Below are 20,443 nucleotides of genomic sequence, written 5' to 3'. Positions count from 1 at the left end.
CCATAAGCCCGGCTCTCCGCCGGCCCCCGCTGCTGCTTTCGGTGGGCGCTCCGCCGGGCCGAGCGCAGGCTCCGCGGCCGCCCCGCCGCCGCCGCCCGGCCCCCGCCGCCGGGCAGTCCGAGCTCCACAGCGGCTCCGGTCCGTCCGCGGCCGCTCTCCCCGCGCCGGGGCAGGCGGGCACCCCTCGCCGCGCTCGCTCTCGGGTTTCGCGCACTCAACGCCAAAGTTTGCGCGGAAAAGTTTCAATGCATCTCTTTTCTTTTTTGGGTTTTTTTTTTTTTTGGTTGTTTTTTTTTTTTCCTGCGCCCCCCCTCTTCGCGGCGGCTGCCTCCGGCGGCTCCCCGAGCCGGGGTCGCCTCCCCGGGGGGGGGGGGGGGGGGAAGGGGCTGATCCCGCCGCCGCTCGGCCCGACCCCTCTCCGCAAGTCGGGGTGGTGGTGGCGGAGGGGACGAACAGAGCGCTTTCCTCCTGCCCTCTCTGTCTCCCTCTCTCTCTCTCCCTCTGTCCACCGCTTTAAAAAAAAAAAAATAAAAAAAAAATCAGAATAGTAATGTATATTTAAAAAAAAAATCCAAACTGGCTAGAGAGGGAGGGAACTGGGGCGGGGGGAGGCTCTGCAGGAAAGGGAGGAAAAAAAAAAAAAAAATCCCAGCGGCTCAAAGTATAGATGGGGAAAAAAAAAAAAAAAATAAATTAAACGAGAGGATAAAGCAAGGCGGCAAGCCAAACAGCAGGTCCCGGTGCCCGGGGAGGGCTCCTCCCGCGGCGCGCTGTCCCCCGCCGGCGCGGCGTGCGCTCCCGTCCCCCGGCGCGGCGGCAGCCGCGCTCCGCGCTCTCCAGCGGCGGCTCCGCGCAGCGCCCGCTCGCCCGCGCAGCGCCCGCCCCACCGCCCGCTCGCCGGCGCTCTGCAACGGCTCGGCTCGGCCGCGGGGAGAGACGCTCCGGCGAAGTCCCACCCTCCGCGGCGATTCCCCTCCCTCCTCCCCTCCCCTCGCATTCGCGCTCGGCGGAAGACGCCACGGAGGTAAAGGAGGTAAAAGAAGGGGGTGCGCGGCCCCTCCGCCGCCCTCCCCGCCCGCCCCCGCTCGGGATTCGCACCCCCACCCCCCCACCCCCCCCGCGGATCGCACGGTTCGCCCCCCCAACCTCCCCTTGCCCTGCCTTTGCGCCCCCCCGGCCCCGCTTCCTCCACCCTTTCTGCCCCCGCCGAGGGATGCACGTTGGGGTCAAAATTCACCTTGCCCGTGGGAATGGCTCCAAAGTCCGGCAGAGGAGGGGGCAGCAGGGGACAAACGGTGGGCACAGCCATCACCCGTCCCCCCGCAAGGCCTTCGCTTCCCCGATACAGCGATACCTTAGCGCATATGGGCTAAAGGGGTGGTGGTAGGGGGGGAGTCATCCTCGGTTGGGTTTTGTCCATCCAGTGCCAACCCCCCCGTGGCACAGGCGGCCTGCCTGCGCCGCCTGAGCGGTGCCCCGGTGTGCGGGAGGGTGCCGCGCGGAAGGGGTGAAGGTTTTGGCAGAGGAACCCCCCCCTGCTTTCTGGGAAGGTACCTGAAGGGCAAAAAGGCAGCTTTGTCTCGCTGAGGTTACCGCAGGCATTCCCCGACTGAGCTCCTTTGCTGGTGTCACGCGCAAAATTTCCTCGTATGGGATATATAGTAATAATGCACGTGTGTAAACATATATATCTCTCTCTCTTGCCACCATCCTCCAAGGACCTTGGGTGGCAGACAGAGCGGAGGTCCAGCCTGGCAGATCCCTGGGCTTACCATGGGCTGGAGGAAGAGGCAGGGGGAAAAGCCACCGAAGAAAGAAAAGGCCGTGTTATCATTCGAAAGCAGGTATTCCAGTGCTGTGCCACGGGCTCCTACGGATGCAGGCAAAGCGTTGGCTCTATAGAGGCACCTGCTGGCTGAGGGAAACACATGAAACAAAAAAAAAAAAATAAAAATAAAAAAAATCTTTGCTTTCGATAGATCTTAGACCTGTTGTTCCCTTTGTTTATTTTTCAAAGGTTTTGTGTCACCCCTTGGTGCAGTATGTGGGGATGTTGCCCGGGTCACACTTCTCCCCGGGAAGGCTGGGAGATGAGTGACAGGTCTGGCTGAGCAAGGAGCGACTCCAGCTCCCGTCCGGCCCCTCCGCTGCCCTGGCTGCGGGGTCGCACCCCACTCCCCTGGTGCCCAACACCTTTCTTCTTGGCCAGGGGAGAAATCCAGCCTAGTCAAAAGCCTGGAGGAGAATATAATCCCTTTCCCCTCAGGGATCACATTTCTACAGAGGAGTGGTGGGTGTTGTTCAAACATTGCAAAAGAATCCCTTTTTCTTTGCTTTCTCCATTGTTTTGTTTTAACTAATTGTTGCAGAGAAGAAACAAATAGCCATCCAAAATAACCAAAGTTTCCCATATTCAGAATGCCATTTCCAAAAATGTCCTCCAAGAGATAAGGAGACTTCAGGCCCTCACTGGGAAAAAGTGGGGGTGTTTCACTGACTGAAGGTAAAGACAAATTAAAGTTCCTGGAGGCAGGAACCGCTTCTGAGTCTGTCACAGCTCACTGTGAGCAGTGAACTCCCTCCTCATGCCAGGTTTCTGCACTTCAGATCAGTGGCAAGCAGGTAACTCGCTCGGTACTTTTTTCTCTTTATTTGGTAGAAGGTCCTAGGTGCCTTTTCCCCTCCCACTAAGCTGGGTGTTTTATGAATGAAGGTAGCTCTTCTGCAAACGACTTGCAATCCTAACACTCCTCTGGCTGGATGAAATCCCTCCAGCTGCTGCACTGCTGAAAGTCTCACTCAGAAATCTCGCAGAAAAGATTAAATCCACGAGTGGCAAGGGGTAGCCTTATCCCCTTAAAGCCACAATGTACTGTAAATAATGTACAGAACCCAGCTTCTAAAATTACCACTACAGGGCTGCTCGTCTCGGCTTAGGTTTCATCTGGATCCTGTGATCTCCCCACCTGCCAACATCCTGTTACCAGGAAAGCGGTGTGTGTGTGTGAAGTTTGTGCGAGTGGCCGTGTACTTGCCTGAATTCTGGCGCCAGCAAGGACATTCGTGCGCCTTCCATGTTACCGTGACAGCGCCACAAATACTGACATTGCTGCAGAACCCGCCGTGTTCGTGCAAAGCGCCGCGCACCAAAAAAAGCAAATCAATGTGTCTCCCGGCTACGCTTCTTAATTAGCCTCGTTACCTTTCCCGTGTCAATGGCCCCTGAGGTGGGAAGAAAGCCGGCATCACCAGGCAGGATTTTAAATATGGAATACCTAAAAGCACGAGCTCCGCGTTTCGGCACTTGAGGGAAGACGCGTGATTTCCAAAGAGGCTGGTGCTGACTTATTTGGAGCTGCGGGACGTCGAGAACTTTTAAGAACCTGAGCATAATTTAGGACTTTGCCTTGCAGATTGAATTCAGTGGAAGCTTTGGCATTGGCTTCAAAGGGCATAAGAGCAAGCCCTTATTAAGGGGCTCAAAATACAAAATTAGGAGCCTAAATTTAGGCATCCGTTTTTTAATACTTGACCCCTGTTAGTAATACCCTTCATCTAATCCCTCTATTTGACCTGAAAAGAGAGGAATGTCAGTAACTCTTCACCCATCCACCTAAAAGAACCTGGGGTGGGCAAGGGGGAAATGCAAGAAACGCATTCCCTGCACTTCGTTTCTTTTTCCTCCCCTCTCTCAGATCCCCAAAATAACAGCCGGAGCGGTGTCAGCGGTGGAGCTCAGGCCCGCTTTGAAACTGGAACAGGAAATGTGAGAAATGTGGACATTAAAAACCATACGAAACAAAACAATATTTTCTTAGAATTCCATCTTGTGGGCAAGTCTAAGGGGAATCTGGATTTGGATAATCTAAATTAGGAGAGAAGTCAGGGAAACAAAAAGTAATTTTAAACATTTTAGTGCCAGAGCTATTTCTTAACACACAGCTCACTCTCTGATTTCAAATATAGTCCCTCAGCACTGAGCCTGGAGAACAGCACGAGGAAAACCAACCTCTGGATCCGGCCTTCTAGCAGACGTGGGGGAAAAAAGGACAGAAGGGAGTGAGCTGTTGAGAGAAGCAGCCAGGTGAACAGGTCCTGAACGGCTCCTGAGGTATTTCAGGTGCTTCCTTCCCTGTCAGAAATCACAAGGACACACGATGCCAGAACCAGGCGAGGGCCGAGTTGGCTGCAGCACGGTCACAAGACAGTGAATCAATTAACCGCATGATCCTTACGATTGTGATTATTTTTGTGGTGGTTGCACGGACAGGGAAGGGAGCAGCTGTAGGTATAACAAAAGGTTGCTCCTCTGAGATGCTTTGCCAACGCTCCCTCTGCTGTGGTATAAATAGAATACATGCAGCGGGCAAGGGCAGCGCTAGGCTGGTGTTTGCAAGCATTAGAGATGCCCATGCACCACCCACTGGCAGTTTCACTTGCCTCTGTCACTCGGGAGTTTGTCCAAAGATCTTCAGCTCCTGGAAGGAGAGAAAAATGCTCATGACCGCGCAGCACCATCACTCTGGGTTGGTTTCGTACCCTGGGCGCGTCTCCCGCAGCCAATGATTACAGCAGGTCGGGAGGAGTTGCTCCCCTTTCCTCACTCTCCGTCCTCCTTGCCTCTCCTCTCGCTGGATCTTTGTATGACCCTTCTGCAGCAGCAGCAGAGGCAGTGACAAGTGAGCGGAAGGAACAGGACAGGTCCTCAGCCGTCAGCAGGATCGCTTTAACATCTACAGAGAGATCAAGAGGCTCAAACAGCTTTTTTCCTGCCGAAACTACATGTAATGTCAGCCGAAGGGTACAGACATCTTGACCCTGACTTGCCTGTCCCCAGCTAACAGGGCTAGTAGGAACAGACGCGCGCGGTTATTGCGATAGTTCTTCACCTTACACTTACATCACAGTCCCCGGAGAAGCGTCTGATGGGGCAGCCTGATGTATTAAATCATTTCCTGGAGGGGAGAATTCATTTGGGCTCATTTATTATCATTTGTCCTGGAGCTCATAGTTTACGCTCTGAGCCTAGGGAGTGGGTGTTATTCATGGCTATGGGTCTAAGAACCCATAAGAAAATCTGTTCTGCTGTTTGAGGTTGATCACTTGATGTTTGTCCCAGGTGCTGGACACATGTTGCTCGACGAAGGAGGTATGACTTGGTCTCAGGTTTCAACATTTTGGTAACTACCAAACAAAAATAAAAGGAAACTCAAGCACGCCTGTCCCTCCCCTGCAAATCAAGTGGCTGTTAGCGATACTGACTCGAACAATAAATACACCGATACAACCGTCAGATCGGAATCACATCGGCGACGCCTCAAACGAGTCCGGGTAAGAGAGGGACGCAGAAGCTGGCCGGGCAGCGCGTGCCGGCCTCTGCACAGACAAGCAAACGGGACTTCAGTCCCGGGGAACCCGCAGAGCGTCTGTTCCGTGCGCCGTGGGCCGCAAGGTCCCTCCCAGCGCCTCACGCCGCGCTTCAGAGCTGTAGCAAAGGCCGAACGCCACAAACGTAAGGCGCCACAGGCAAAAGAGCGCAAGGCCCCCTCCCAGCCCAGGCAGGGGCAGGCTGTGCTTTGCACCAGAGCCCTGCACGACTGTCAGAAGTTGGCAGCTCCAAGGAGGAAGGTCGCACACCCCAACCGGTGGTGTCGATCTCATCAAGGAAAAAAACCCTCCTGCCCACAGAGCTGACAGTCGGATTAAATGCTGGGGGCGCAGGGACGGGATCATGGATACACCTTGTCACGAATCACGTCTTTTCTCTGGCCGCTCACTCACTAGTGCTCCCCGAGCAGGAAGAAGCTGCAGCAGAAACCCAGGAGCCTCCTCCTTCAAAGGCAGGAGAAACCCTTCCCGCCTCCCTTCAGCAAGCGTGGGATTACTGCCCCGCAGGCACGGTGCCAGCAGGCGCTGACCCAATCTCCTCTCAGATCTGCTTGGCGAGACTCAAAAACCCCCTCCCCAACGAAAGGAGGAGATTTGGGGTGAAAAGCTGGGGAGCAGCTACTTGCCAGCCATTTGTCATTCCCCATCCCAGGGCACCAGAGGGGCGTGAAACGTACGTGCGCCAAAGCAGCACCTGAGCCTCTTGCCCAGCCATTAGGGTCTGAGGTGGGGAACCTCCCCATCCCCAAACACCACTTCCCCACGGGTGACTCCAGACCTCCTTGCACCACCTCCTCCGCCCACTGCCTTTCCCACAAGTCAGTCATGATCATCCCAGTCACCTCCACAAATGACCCGGGGCCCGATCCCTTCACGAAATCCTGCCCACTCAACTGTGCAGGCTGTAAACCCCAACCGAAGGATGCTCCAATCAAATCTGCAACTGGATGCCAGTTAAATATTTCCATACTTATACTAGATTATTATCTGATGTGTAAACCACAAACCGTACGTACAGTTGTAAAGCTTCCATCCCGGAGGTGTATTAATGTCTTGCTGTACGCTCCAAAAACATGCAATTTTTTTAAATAGCAGACTTCGACAAATTGTTTGGGGTAAATGGAAATTTGATAACTCTTTTGAATGACAGTTACCCAAGACAGTGTTTCAGTTTCATCAGGGCCTTAAGCAGAGCACACTGAATACAGTTCAGCGAGCAATTTCATAAGAGCGCATTGGGTTGCTCAAAGCAGGGGAGTTTGCTTAAATTCCTTCTGTCCCTGGACTCTACAGATGCCCACACACCTTGGTGGCCGTCTGCCCAGAGCCGCACCTTCACACCCAAAAAAAGGCTGGGCAATGCTCCAGCTAATAAAAGATCAAAACAAGGGCAAATAGGCTGTTAGGAGGTTCCTAAATTCTCCAGCTCTCAGTCTCCTGGGGGAGTAGTTCTCAGCTCTGGAACTGAAACGCAGCCCATACAGCGTTTCTCAAGGACAGAACCTGAGAAAGAGCCTTCCTCATCCTTGGCCAAGATCATCAGCCTCCTCCCTGCTGATTATAATTTCCCAAATTCCTTTTTTTCCTCTCAGCATTTCGAAACCGAGTTCTTAGGGCAAATCTTGGAGGAAGGAACTTTGGTCCAAACAGCTTCAGCTTGAAACAACACTTCACTGGTGTCAGTTCTGGGAAAACTTCATTTACACCAGCAGGACAAAATGTAGCCAAGGCTTAAGATGCCTGAGATGCCAGAAATGCCCCCTTTCTTACAAGTACAATATTCATAAATAAAACTACTTTTGAAGAAGATTGGCAAAATCTGAATTGGGTAATAGGTTTTCTGATGTCACCAATTCACAGAAAGGCCAATATTAAAAGCCCAGATGATTTAAAACAAAAACCGTAGGGGCAGCTACTCATACAACTGCCATCCGTCAACAAAATTAAAGTTCAAACATATGATCGGTTTCATCATTTCCAGCTTATTTTCTGCCCATCTAAAAAAGAAGTGTTTTTTGGAACTAAGCTATAGGTCAAAGAGCTTAGCTTCTGACATCTACAGTCTGATAAAGAAGTTGCTTTTCAATACTGTCCGTTTTCCCATATATATTCCTTTTATCCCCAAGGGGCAATATTAACTCTTCCAGAGGACGATGGACAGAGGAAGGGATGTGAACTTGAAAATCTCCACCGAATCTGACGTATTATCTTTACCCTGGTAGCAAAAAAAAACATAGCGCGGGTTTACCCCAGCCCCTTCCTGGACATTTCACAGCAGTTACGTTGCGGGTGGGCCAGCACCTTATCCACCCCCGTCGTCCCCATCTGCGGTACGGTGCAGGGCAGCACAGGACCATCAGGGCGGCGCTCCAAACCCGCGCAGAGCGGTGCTCCCTTACCGCTGCAAGGCGAGGCAGCAGCACGCAGAAAGAGCAAGCTGCTTTCCTGGCATTCACATCTGCACAGCCCACGTCCAGAGCCAACCAGTTTGCCAGCACAAGAGAAGCGGGCTGAGATGGAAGAAAGCTTCCCTAAACCTTTGGAAATAACAGCGGGCCATTTCTTCCCATCTTTCTTTATTTTTTTTCTTTTCATTTATCCCCCAAAAGTTGCCAAAGCCCCAAAACACCCTCTCTACCCTGGACTAAATTCTTAAGCCACTTCACCTTTTAACGCTCATAACCCTGAAGCTTGGACAGCAAAAAGCCTCTCCTGTCCATTCAAAGTACCTTTATGCCACGGCTGCAGCGTGCCACTAGTTTTTTTTGGGGGGGGGGTCGGCTTATATGTCTCCCAGTTGCCACGCTCAGTGCTGCGCTGGGGCCCCAGGACACGCCTGCCATCGGGACGAGAAAACTGCTCTTTGAGGCAACATCCCGAGAACTTGTCGCTGGCTGGGGACCAGGGCTGTCAGCAAAACAGCTTTTGCTTCACTCAACATCAGCCCAGCTAGGTGAAATAACGTGAGCTGAATCCCATTTTCAAAGAAAATGATTGCACAACTCAGTGCTATCTGTGAAAACAAACAACGAAGCCAACGAAGCCAGGCAGGAGGCTCAATGCAAGAACAAGAGTGTTCACTGCAGCTCTGTGCCTGGCTGGCTAGTCCTGCTCTGGAGACCAGCAGTCCTGTCTCGGACGCTTCTGCTCGCTCTCCCCTTGCACACTCACACATTTCACTGCGTTTCACTTGGGGGGTTTGCTTTGATCCTCGGCAGAGGGACCCCGCAGCAGCGAACGGCTCCAGCTGCCGCGGTCTGCTGAAGCGGCGGTTGCGCCTGTGAGTTAGCTGGTTTGAAAGGAAGGTGGCTTGGCAGTCTTGGAAGGGAAAGGTGACTTCCAGCACAGAAATAACTTACTCGTTCTGTACTTCGGTTCTTTCGCTGATGAACACATCTGCTGTGCCCATACCCGTGTTCCTGCCCTGCCAGGGCCTGAGGAGAGATCTGGGCACACGAGGCTGGGCTGGGCAGAGAGTGCGTGGTGATGAGATGATGCACGGGCTGCTAGAGAAGGTGCTGGTGGAACTCCTCTGTAGCTCCTCACCCAAGGGATCGTGCCTGGAGGATTCCATGGGAAGAGGACAAGCCGTCAGTTCTCAACGTAACAGAGCACCTCTGACACACTAGAGACATGGAGAAGCCCAAGGGCTACCACCTCGGAGAACAAAGCGGTTGCCAAGGCAGTTGTCTTCTTTAATAACATACATCCCCGACCCAGGTGCAGACCATGTGCAGACTGGCCTCGCTGCTGGACAGCATCCTATGGCACAGAGAGACGAGGCCGGCGGCTGGGGGCTCATGCCAGGTTTCGGTCGAAAGCGCTTGCCTTTCATTTTGCCCTGGACTGAGCAGTGGGAATGGAGGAGCTGCACCAGCCAGCGCCGATTTCATCTGGTCGAATGTTTGGCGTACTAGGATGAGTCAAGACTCATTAAGCAGCTGCTGAGGTTGCCTGAGCCAGCTGCATTTTCCTCCGACAGCATGCACGTGTGCTTCAGAGAGTGGCTACCGGGTCGGCTACCTGCTCTCCCAGGTGTGCGGCCCATGCTGGCAGGGGGAGGACTGGGAGGATCACGCTGGCCCTTCTCTCCCGGCATCCCACCTGGCCACATTGGGACAACGAAGGTCTCTGAGGGGGTCACCACTAAGGCAGGCTCCCAGTGCAGGAGCAATCTCCTCACCAGACACGGCCAGGTAGCAGAAACCAGCCAAGAATCAGGACACGGGCCATGTGGGGATCCCGGCACGCTGATGGCCAACAGTCAGCTGGAGGCACGCAAGCACACAGCTGGAGCCAGCCAGCACAGTGACTCCGTGCCCTCTCACACAAGATGGTCTGTCCTCTGTCACTGCAGACCCCCTGGGGACAATCACCTGTTGGCAAATGGGAAAAAAATTATCCCAGTGGTTTATTGCTGGCTGCGCCTGTCCTGAAGGCATGTCCGACTCCAAAGCACTGCAGGGCTAAGAGCAAAACAGCCAGTCGCGTCCCAGGAGACTTCCCGCGAGGGGAGGTTTAACTCTGACCAGCGCTAGTGGCGCCGAGGCTCGCACGGACGGGGAGCCCACGACGGCTAGCACACATCTGCAGGCAGAACAGAGGCACAGCGGGGTAGGAGGGGTCGGCGTGGACCTTCCAAAACACTTTCCTTTGGTGGAAACTCATTCCCTATTGGTATTCTGTGCTAGATTAAGACTACTAGCTACAGAACTAAAAATGAATTATTGATTAGTTAAGAGCCAAATGAGCGTGACTCAGTGTGATTTGTGACGGGCAAACAGAATAAAGTCCAAACTGCCAATGTACAAACCTGGAGTTTTAAAAGGGCCAGTTTCCAGAGCTGAAAACAGTTCAGCTTTGAGCTGAATGAGCTGGGAGAGAAACGCGAAGAGAAGAAACGGAATAATTGGGAAACTGAATATTTTTATTGCTGTTGAAATATCACAATTGAGAAAGAAGGCTGGTTCGGAGGGAAAATAAAGCAGTTGTAATAATTAATAGGTAGACGTTGGTCTCTGTGTATGGATTTGTGTGTATGTGGGTATGAGGGGGGGAGAGAGAAGCTGGTAGCAATAATTCATGGGACTGATAATTGATTGCAACTGTAGAAAATGATAGGGGGAGCAAAAGGACAGGAAGATATTTGTGGACAGGAGATTTAAGGACAGTAAGGCAGCTTTTTTAAGCAGAGTGAAAAAAAAAAAAAGGATATCATAAAACAATTCTAGTCCGTGTCTATGTGGAAATAGTGGTGAAATAATTCTCCAATAATGATACGGAGAACTGTTGTAGCCAACAGATACGACTGCTGTAGACTTTGGACGGTGATGACACGTATTTCCTTCCCAAAAGGGACTATGGAGTTTTTTAAAAAATTTGACAGAAGTGTAAGAAACCTGAAGGCAGCAATTTAGATTGAACACACACAAAAAAACCTGCAAAGCATTAAAAAGATCTGGCAGAAAAAGACTCTGAGGGGCTGTGGTAAGTTTTGGAAAACAGGTTTCATAGGCCTAGGAACAAGGTGGCATTGTACCAGTATTACAGTGAGTAAATAAAGCAGGTTGTGTGGCACTGCAGCAAGATACCCAGAGAGCTGGAGGAGCCTCCATTCCCGAGCTTTTCCATTAGGAAGGATTCAATAAAGGGGATGGCATAAGTCATACCAGTGAGCCTACACACGTAGAAAATGGATCTCATTAGAAAAACGACAGCTTTTATCAGTGAGATTACAAGTTTGCTTGAGAGGAGTAACAGGGTTGATGTAATTTACTTGGACTGCTTCAGGCCATTTTAGTTCATGCCATAGGATGATACAAAATAAGCATGGATCTTATTAAATGGATTAAAAACTGGCTAACCAGTAGGTCTCAGGAAGTGATACTGTGAGTGAAGAGTCACCATTTGGCACATGGTGCTTTTGGCCCAGCTCCTTCAAATCCACCTCAGAAAGATATATGAAATGATTCCTCTGGAAGGCTGAAGATGGCACAGAGATGGAACTATTAAGTAATGGAGAGGGTATGTCTTTGGTGCAGAACAATACAGATTGCCTGGGCTCATGCAAACATGATGCATCTTAATGCAGAAATGTATGACTCAGAGCTGCGGGAGAAAGCAGGAGACCTCCTACCAAAAAAGGGATTTCTGCCCAAGCAAACCAGAAATCTGGAGAGGACTTGGAGACCCTGGGCTGCAAAACAAGAAATATTAAACAGGAAAAGGGAGGTTGCATTATCCCAACGCTTAGCACCAAGACAACTGCTGCTAGGACCGCTGCACGGGCAGGGAGGAGTCAGGAGGGTGCTGAGAAGAGCCAGAGGATGACTGCAGCACTGGAAAAGATGCCATGGAGTAGAGCTGCTGCGACGCAGCCTGTTTGTTGGATGAAAGAGAAGGTCATGGGTGGTTTGGTCATGGTGTATAAGAGTCTTACACTGGAGATAGCAATGCAATAACAAATGGTTCTCTTTGGTTTAGCAGTTGCAAATATTAAAAGAGACAAGGGAGGGAAATGATGCAAGGCAGTGCTGGAGATTAGAAACAAGGCGAAAGTACAACCAAAGAAAATTACAAGAAGCTCTGTGGATTTTTGAAAACTGGAAATCTTTCAGTCATGTATTTTCTGAAAAAAAAAAAAAGAGCTTTAATGTTTCTCCTTAATTCAAACAGGGCTGAACTCAGGAAGGTTCTTTGGCAGGTGTTATGCAGCTCAGGTGAGATGGTCACCACAATCCCTTCTGCCCACCGTTTCTGAACCTGTTCTAAATGTTGATGGGTTCTGTGGGTGTCTTTGCTGCTTGCTGTCATTGCAACGGGGATTCATCCCTTGCTGATGCCCAGTCAGTTCTGTTTGTCCGCCTCCAGCAGAGATTCCCCTCCTGACGGACTCTTTCGCTTCTTCAGCTCTGTAGCCAGAAGCAGCGTTCTCTTCATTACCCTCTCTCCTGCTGTCCATGAGGTGCAAACTCCCGCAGGCCACTCCTGGCTCCCCACAGCTCCATTCCCGTCCCAGAGTGCCCAAGTTTCCGCGCTCCTGCCGCCCTGCTCCTACTGTTACATTGCAAGAGACGTCTCTGGGGAAAGACCCTACAGATGCCCTGAAAGATGCTCGTGTCTCACTCTTCAGCTACAGAAAGCCGCTACGCAACTGCCTCAGACTTGAGTCAGAGGCAAATTTTTGGGCAGCTAAAGGCGACTTCTGAGCAGGTAAGGCAACTCCTGTGACGAACAACTTGCCCACGGCATATTCCAGGTTTCTGTCAGAGCAGGCAAGGGACCCAGAGCCGATTCACATCTCCTGCACCAGCGCTCAAACCCTTGGACCACGCTTGGTCGGTTGGTTGGGTTTTCTCCTCGCATTGGAGCGACTGAATTTTCGTGCTGCCCACACTCCCCCCTGCTGGTCACACTGGCGCTCGGCCCTCGCTGCAGGCTGGCCCGTTTCTGACTTGATTAGTTTTCTGGCTCCTCCAAATTCTGGAGGTGAAATACAGAAAAAGATCACGATGGCACCTGGTCCCGCGCCTGGAGATATGCGGGATTAAATATCCCTCGCCCACGTGTTTTGACAGGGCATGAATTTCAGCTTGGTTGAGGAGAGCAATTAGGAATGCCTCTTGTTTCGCCTGATGCTAGCAAGGACATAAAGCCCGTGTAAACACAGTCACCCAAGCCAAGGAAGCCTCTGCCTCCAAAGGCCACTCTAGGAAAGACTCAACAGCATCAAAGAGCTATAGAGGGGCAGGCGTGTGAACAGGAATGTCATTAACGTGAATGTTACCTCACACTTTGCATGACTCATAGCTGGAAGTGGAAGCACAATCCCATTACCTGCGCCCTCTGACAGTCCGGTCATAACCCCGGCAGAAATAGAGTGCTAAAAATTAACCTACTAGTATTGTTGTTGTTGTTGTTATTACTAAGAAGCCAGATACAGGAGTACTAACTCAAAGGAATGGCCTGTCCTCTCCTGCCAGCCACCCTCGGAAGACAGGACTTTTCTGCTGAAGATAGGGATTAAGGAGAAAAATGAGTGAAGATTTCCGTTTCTGAGATAGCTGGTAATAATTAACATGCGGCTAATGGAGGGGCACGTTAGTTGGGCTTTCCAGGGAATGTATTCTAGCTGCGAGAAGATGGAAAAATTCCAGAGTGAAATGCAACTGGCCTTGCACCTCATATTTCTTGCGCTCCCCAGATCCCATCAGGCCATTAGAAGGCCTGACCCCGAGCACGCCAAAGCTGCTCTGAGCATTTTCTCTGTGTGCAGAGGACTTTGGGGCAAGGCTGCTAAAGCCCAAAGAAGAAAACCAGGACCATACTCCTGCTGGAGAAAGCTCAAGCTCAAGAAGCCCATGGGATACCTCCACCTCTCTGGCAATATCTTTCTGCCAAAATAACCCTGTCATCTCTTGCTGAAGCTCCCCCCTCCGCCCCAACCCACTCCCTCTTTCAGAAGTGGGTTCATGGGGGAAAATGCAGCCCAGGCTATTGCGCAAAAGGACCCTGATAGGCCTACCAACACAACAGGCCAGCGTGTGGTCTGGTCTGTGGGCTGCACACCACCACAAACCCCTTTGAATAAAGCAATAAGGGAGCATAGACCTTGTTGTTAACAGGGACAGCACAAGCCCACTAGTGATAAGGTAAATTTTTAGTATATCTCTGGCTTATCTGGTAAGGAATCCAGCACTAATTTCCTCTGTGGTAGGACACTTCTCACACTGCGAGCCCATACAACACTGCCAGTTTTCAAGCAACTTCTCCCAACAACTGGAATTAGACACATTTATATACAAAGAGTAAAAAACGACATCAGTTTGTGCTATCATTGTTTACTATTGCATATGCAGCAGGAATAGCTCAAGATAGTGTAAGAAAAATAGCTGAAGATGTCGTACAAACATATAGATTCTGGGGTATTTATGGGACAAGATAGCACAGTGAGGCAGGACAGATAAGGTGGTATAGGAAGAAAAGAAAATGAGAAGTTTTGCACAGGGCAGTTGAGAGACTGAGGAAGACACGCATTTGAATGAGAAAGTTTTCTACATCAGATGATCTCCAAAGAACATTTGTGTTTTTCCTCTCCTTCGTAAACACAGGAGCAGCATAAACGGGGGAGGGAAAAAACACACTGAAATCTTAATCCACATCAATAGCATATAAAAAAGAAAGTCTCACTCCATGCAGTATCTTGCAGCTCTGTACAGGCAGACTCACATGGGAAAGGGGAGTGAAGGACCATTAGTAATCACAAAACCCAATCTCCTGTGATTACCATCCAACCTTTAAACAAAAAGTCTTCACAATTTGCCAACCGTAACCGTAATTCTATTGTCTTTGGTCCCGGGTCCCTCGGCTCACAGTTACAAGACCACTCATGCAGAACACCAGGTTATAATTCTGATAGCTGGTGGAGACAAAGAGAAAGTCCACCAGGGAAAGATAAATATTGTTCTATAAAGATCACCAACCAAATCTACTCAAATTCCAGAAGATAAGAATCGTTAATAATTTCCTGCTCAAAGTGGTCAGCCCTGGCCTCTCCTGCAACCTCTTGTTCCCATGAAGATAACATTTTGAATAATAATTTTTCTAAAAAATTACCCCAAACTAAGGCAGTTTTCCCCTGAGTGAAAATTCTGTCCCTAATTTAGCAAATGTTGGCTTCAGGCCATCACACTTCTTCCTTCTCTAGTGGGTTGTATGGTGCATTTGGAGAAACGCAGCTATATCTGAAAAGCTCAAGTGCTTTATTTTAAGCAAAACACAGTTTCCATCCACCTCCAAAAGACATAAGTATTCCAGTAAGTAAAAGCTACCCGTTCTTCTTACCAGATCACAAACTCTTTCAGCTGCCTCTGGAGCACAAAATAACAGTAAGTAAATTTTGAAGTAAATTCTGTCTTTTAAGGGCTGATGAAACACTTTTGAGTGCACCTACGCAGAATCACTCTCTGGAACTACCTACCAGTGGACTCCAGCACGTTCAGACTCTCTCACACACTCCAATAGCTGAAAGTTTATAACCCTGGTGTTATTTCCAAGCATTTCCAAGCCTGTTTTGGTTTGGTAATACAGTCTCTTCAGTCAGAGAAAACATTTTGCAGCAGCCGCTCTCTGGCTCTTCTGGCTCGGAAAGGTCCCCACAGCGGAGCAGCTGCAGAAGTGATTTGCCTCATAAGGAAAACCGTAAACTGCATCCCAGGACAGGGAAAACAGGACCAATCGTTACTAGAACAGCACCGTAACGTGCTCTGCAAAATATCTGTAGCCACAACCACCCCTTACGGCAGAGCTGAGCTCCCTGTGCCTGCCGAGTGCTGCTGACTCTCGAAACTCCCACCCAGGGCTTCTCCCTCCGTGCTAGCCCCGCAGGAGCCATCCAGCTCGGAGAGAGAAAACTGGTTCTGCTCACCAGAAATGGGGCATTTTGCATCTTGCCAGGCACCAGAGAGAACCACTTTTGGGAGCCAGATCCCAGGGCAGGCTTGCACGGTGGGCATTGGGGGTCAGAAAGTTATCGCTTTATTTGTAAACAGGAGAAAACTTCATCTGGAGTCAATAAAACCACAGAGTCCCGTAGGGCCACTTGCCCGAGTCAAAAGCAGGGAATTCAGAGAGCTCATCCTTAGGAAGGGAAATTGGCAAAGAGCAGCAGCGTAATAATATGTTACACTGTATATCTACAGGCCCTTTGATCCCTGGATATTTACAAATATTAATGAATCATGCTTCTCAAGCACCTTTTTGGAAGGTATCATTAGACCATTTTCCAGATGGGGAAACCCATGGGAGAGAGAAGTGATCTTTCCATAGCCACACAGAGCGTCTGTGACACAGCCAAAAGCAGAAACCAGATATTCTTGCTTCCAGTCCTTTGTTTTTAATTATAGCAACATTCTTCCTCTCCTATTTTATGTTGTATTTTATAACAAGTCATATATGAATACACCTATGTAGGACATTCCTTGCTGGTTTACTTCCCACCAGTCACACTGATATTTCACTCCTCATGCTAAATGAATTTGGACTCCATTACAGCAGAAAGCTCGGTAATAAATACACACTGCAGTCACACAGAGAATGTTCCTCACACAAAATAGTCATTGCCTTTACGAGCAGCAGCAGGACTGAAAATTTAAGAACAGATGCATCTTTAATGTTTGAGAGGGAAATTTTAACAGAAGAAGAAGGAAAATGCATCTATACATACGAGTGAATGCCAAATAATGTGGTGGTGTGCTGTCTTGGTCAAGTTCAGCAACTCCGCAACTGCAGTATCTTAAGGGATCGGCTTTAAAGACTCAGAATTCAGTGTCTGTTGGTTTGGTGGAAGAGCAGAGGTAGAAAAGAAAGAAATTAAAAATTCGCCACATATTCTCAAGTACGTGAGAAAGCAGCTATCTGTAGGCGCCTTTGTTCTGGGGGAGCTGATAAAAGAAGCCGCGTTCTTTGGTGACACACCACCCAGCAGTGCTGTTTTGCTCCCGTTGTGGGTAAGCAGGACAGCTGCCGCTGGATGACCGAACCCATAGCGTCTCTGCTTTCCTCAAGAACACCATAGCGTTCTCTTCTTTCTCCCTTCTTCTTTTTCCTCTTTTTTTTTTTTTTTTAGTGTACAGATCCTTTGCACATAACAGCTCATGATTAAAGCCAGAGCTCTATCATAGAGTGTAGGCTAATCGGGTAACTTCATTTACATAAAGGGCCAGTACTTACTAGCTTGTTTCTACAGACCACATCAAAACATTCAGATCCGCCTGCCTCTTCCCTCTGAAATCTATAAATTCTTCCCACGAAATCCACAGATAATGGGATGAGCCAGGCCTCTGCACCGATTCTGTTCCTTACCGGCCCTGACGTGGTGTGGGAATTTGATCATTTTATCGTTTTCTCTCTGGCTTTCTCTTCAGCCTCACTCTTCTCTGCTCTCACCCTTGATTCAGCTGTTTGTCCTTTCAAGAGAACAAAGCAGTTGCTCTGGATTTTACCAGGGGACACTTTGCTGGTGGGATAAACCTGTCCAGATGTTGGCATTTACATCAGAGCTAGACGTCTAGACTGACTTTAACAGTCAGCAGAGAGAAAAAGGCATTCTGGGGCATGGGTAATCTCATTTTAAGGTAGATGTTGAAAAGCACTCAGATGAACCAAGTCCTGGAAGTGCCTATCTCTCTCCATTGGCTATAAAGATTGCCTGGAGCAGAAGCTCAAACATAAAACATCAAAAGTTAGGAGAGATGAAAGTGTATGGTCCTCAAAGTGCCTAATAGAAAGGCACTTCAATAGGCACCAGGCTTTGGGTCTTTTGTAGCGCATGAAGTAATAGCTGTGTGTTTTCCACGATGTGATCAAATAGTAACAGAAAATAAGGAAGAGGTTATTCCATGAGGGAATGACAACCGTATATTGCTTGGCTGGGAGTCTCTTCACACGCCCAAAGACAGCTAGGCTGAAGCCTCAGCCTCAAACCCCTCAACTTTGGTTCAAGTATTTCTGTTGCCATCGGTGGAGTCAGACTGCCCTGTCTCACCAAGGGGACAAATGACTTCACAGAAGACTCTATGCGAGAGAAGAGCTGCGTGGCTGGTGTCACGGAGCAGATGCCAATAAGATGCAGTCTTCCATAATGCTAGCTCCTGCTTCCCCAAAGTAAGGGGAGGCAAAATACTCCGTCATCTCTAAATTTGTATCTAGATGTTGTATCAGCTCAGTTGCCTTCATCAGCACGGTTTGCAGCTTGTCACCAGTGAGACCTGCTCTTGTCCACCTCGTGACAGGAGGCGACACTCAGACCTCCTTCAAGTCGCATCAAGAGTAGACATTGCAATTACAGCCCGCACCGACGATGCAGCCAGAGACAGTTCAGCAACCCTAGACAGCAGGCTTGTAATCGCGAATCACAAAATACTCTCATATTTAGACACCAGCAGCTTAATCGTAATGCCGGTCTTATGACAGGAGGTAGAATAAAACTCCAAAGCCTTGCCACCCCCCTCCCCAAACCAACCGTTTCTTCATGTTCTTCACGCCAGAAGACAACAGACAACCACTTGTGCAGGGTTCTGGTTTTTCCTTTCTTTAATAGCAGGGCCGACGGTCATTTTATCCATATTCCTTTTCAAATTTAGCTACATGTGCACAATGCCAGCATCTCAACAAGATTATTACCAATATCACCCCGTAACTGAAAAGTTCCTGGTTTGTTGTGAGGAGTCTCGTTCCCCAAAAGCAAATTTTCCAAAGGTGCCTGAGCAAAGGGGGGAGTTTTTTGTGAGCTTGCTTTAAACCTCCTTGCTAACAACACGGAAGTGTCTGGGAGATTTTGCACCCTGAATGATCTTCTACTCTCTGCTCTTCCAGTACTCAACACTACTTCAGGCTGCGTCAAAGGCCTAGCGGAGCCCAAAAAGCTGTCCACAACGCTAGTTCTTCCTTTTAGACGGCCTACTGGTAAGGAGTCATTTCCAAGCACTCCCGCTTTGCATTATGAGCTGAGATTGTTTTTCTCAGTTTTCTTTTTCTTGTTCTCTACGAACATTTATTGGCAGAAGCGTCTTTGTTTCTTAGAAGTTCATCGGCGCTCACCATCTGTTTCTCCCATGATGTCACCACTCTCACTTTTGCCTCATCACTATTTCCACAGCAATCAATCAGCATCAGATGCCTCAAACGTCTGACCTCCATGGGGAATTAAAAACCAGAACAGAAAGGATATAAAAAAAAAAAAGGATAATGGGAATCAAACCCCAAAACTCAAAGTCTCTGATTGCCTCTAAACGTGATTCTTCTTCTAAATTTCTGTATTATGGCATCATCTTTTAAGAATGTTTTAAAGTTGACCTCCAAAGAAAAGCTGTTTGAATGTGTAGACTTTAAGAGGTAGAAGTTAAATAACGTTTTCATAGCGGTTTTAAAAGGACTGATTTCTCTTCATCTCGTACTCAGCCTCCTGTAACCTGAATATCAAGAGATGCTGTGAGAACTATTGACAGTTCTTACACCGTAACAAAAAGAGAACAGCATGTAGGCATTTTAAGTTGAAGGATTCGTGTCTTTTTTCTTACTACTGTCACCTAATAAACACAGGAAAAGAATAATGTCTTTGTTAACAATCACTCTTTAAATTTAGACGCGAAACTTCTGTTCGCTCTGAAACATACATCAAAATCAAGGAAGAACCCTGTGCAAAAACTTTGTTGTTTCTAGCTGAGAAACAAGCAAACCATTCCCTCTCCCCATCTTTCTTTCTTGTCCTGATCACACAATGTCAACAAACAAACAAGGCAATAAACCCGCTTGCATTTTGACTTGGCAGAGCACCTGCAGCATGTGCTTGCTCTTACAGAAACCAGAGCTTTTTAGATGGTTTTTAGTGCTCTCTCTAGTATCAAGGTGCCCACAACATTCCAGCCAGGAGCCCTCCGCTGCTTCTGTGGTTGTAACTATGCCAGAAATACCACTGCAGAAAGGAAGGCTTCCTTTCCGTACACCAGAAATAATATTTTCCGCAGATCCCCAGCTTGCACAGGTTAGCGTGACCACAGGCTTCTTCCTCAGCCCCCTGCGGTGTCTATCACGATGAAAGCGTTGGAAAGCGCTTTGTACGCCAAACTTCCTGGAGCCGACGGGAGGGCTCAGTGTGGCGTTTTGCAATCTGAGCATCCATCTAAGCGGCCGTGCTCCTCGCGAAGTCCCAGCGCTGCGGACGCTGAATATCTGCGCTAGCAATTACTGCGAAGGGGTGCAGCTGAGCCTGATCTCAACACAGCTGAAGCTCAAGCACTGCCAAGAACAGAGTGTGTTCGGCGCTGTTTTAAGAAGTGTGGCTTGTCTTCATACGCAGGAGCTCTCCTTGTTCTCGTTACCTCTCCTGAGTGCCAGAGTCTTTGAGGTAAGCGGGAGAGTCCTCTCCTTCCTTGCTCACAGTGAAAACTACTTGCCTCATTTTGAAACCTCATTTAAGTAGAAGTTTTCCCCTCTAGATGTTTGTCTGTCGTCACTGGAGGATCTGGTACGTCCCAAAGCACATATCCATGTGTGT

Source organism: Leptosomus discolor, chromosome 2, assembly GCF_034619465.1.
Source record: "Leptosomus discolor isolate bLepDis1 chromosome 2, bLepDis1.hap2, whole genome shotgun sequence".
Lineage (NCBI taxonomy): Eukaryota > Metazoa > Chordata > Aves > Leptosomiformes > Leptosomidae > Leptosomus > Leptosomus discolor.
The sequence above is the reverse complement of the archived record's forward strand: the minus strand, read 5'-3'. Positions refer to the sequence as shown.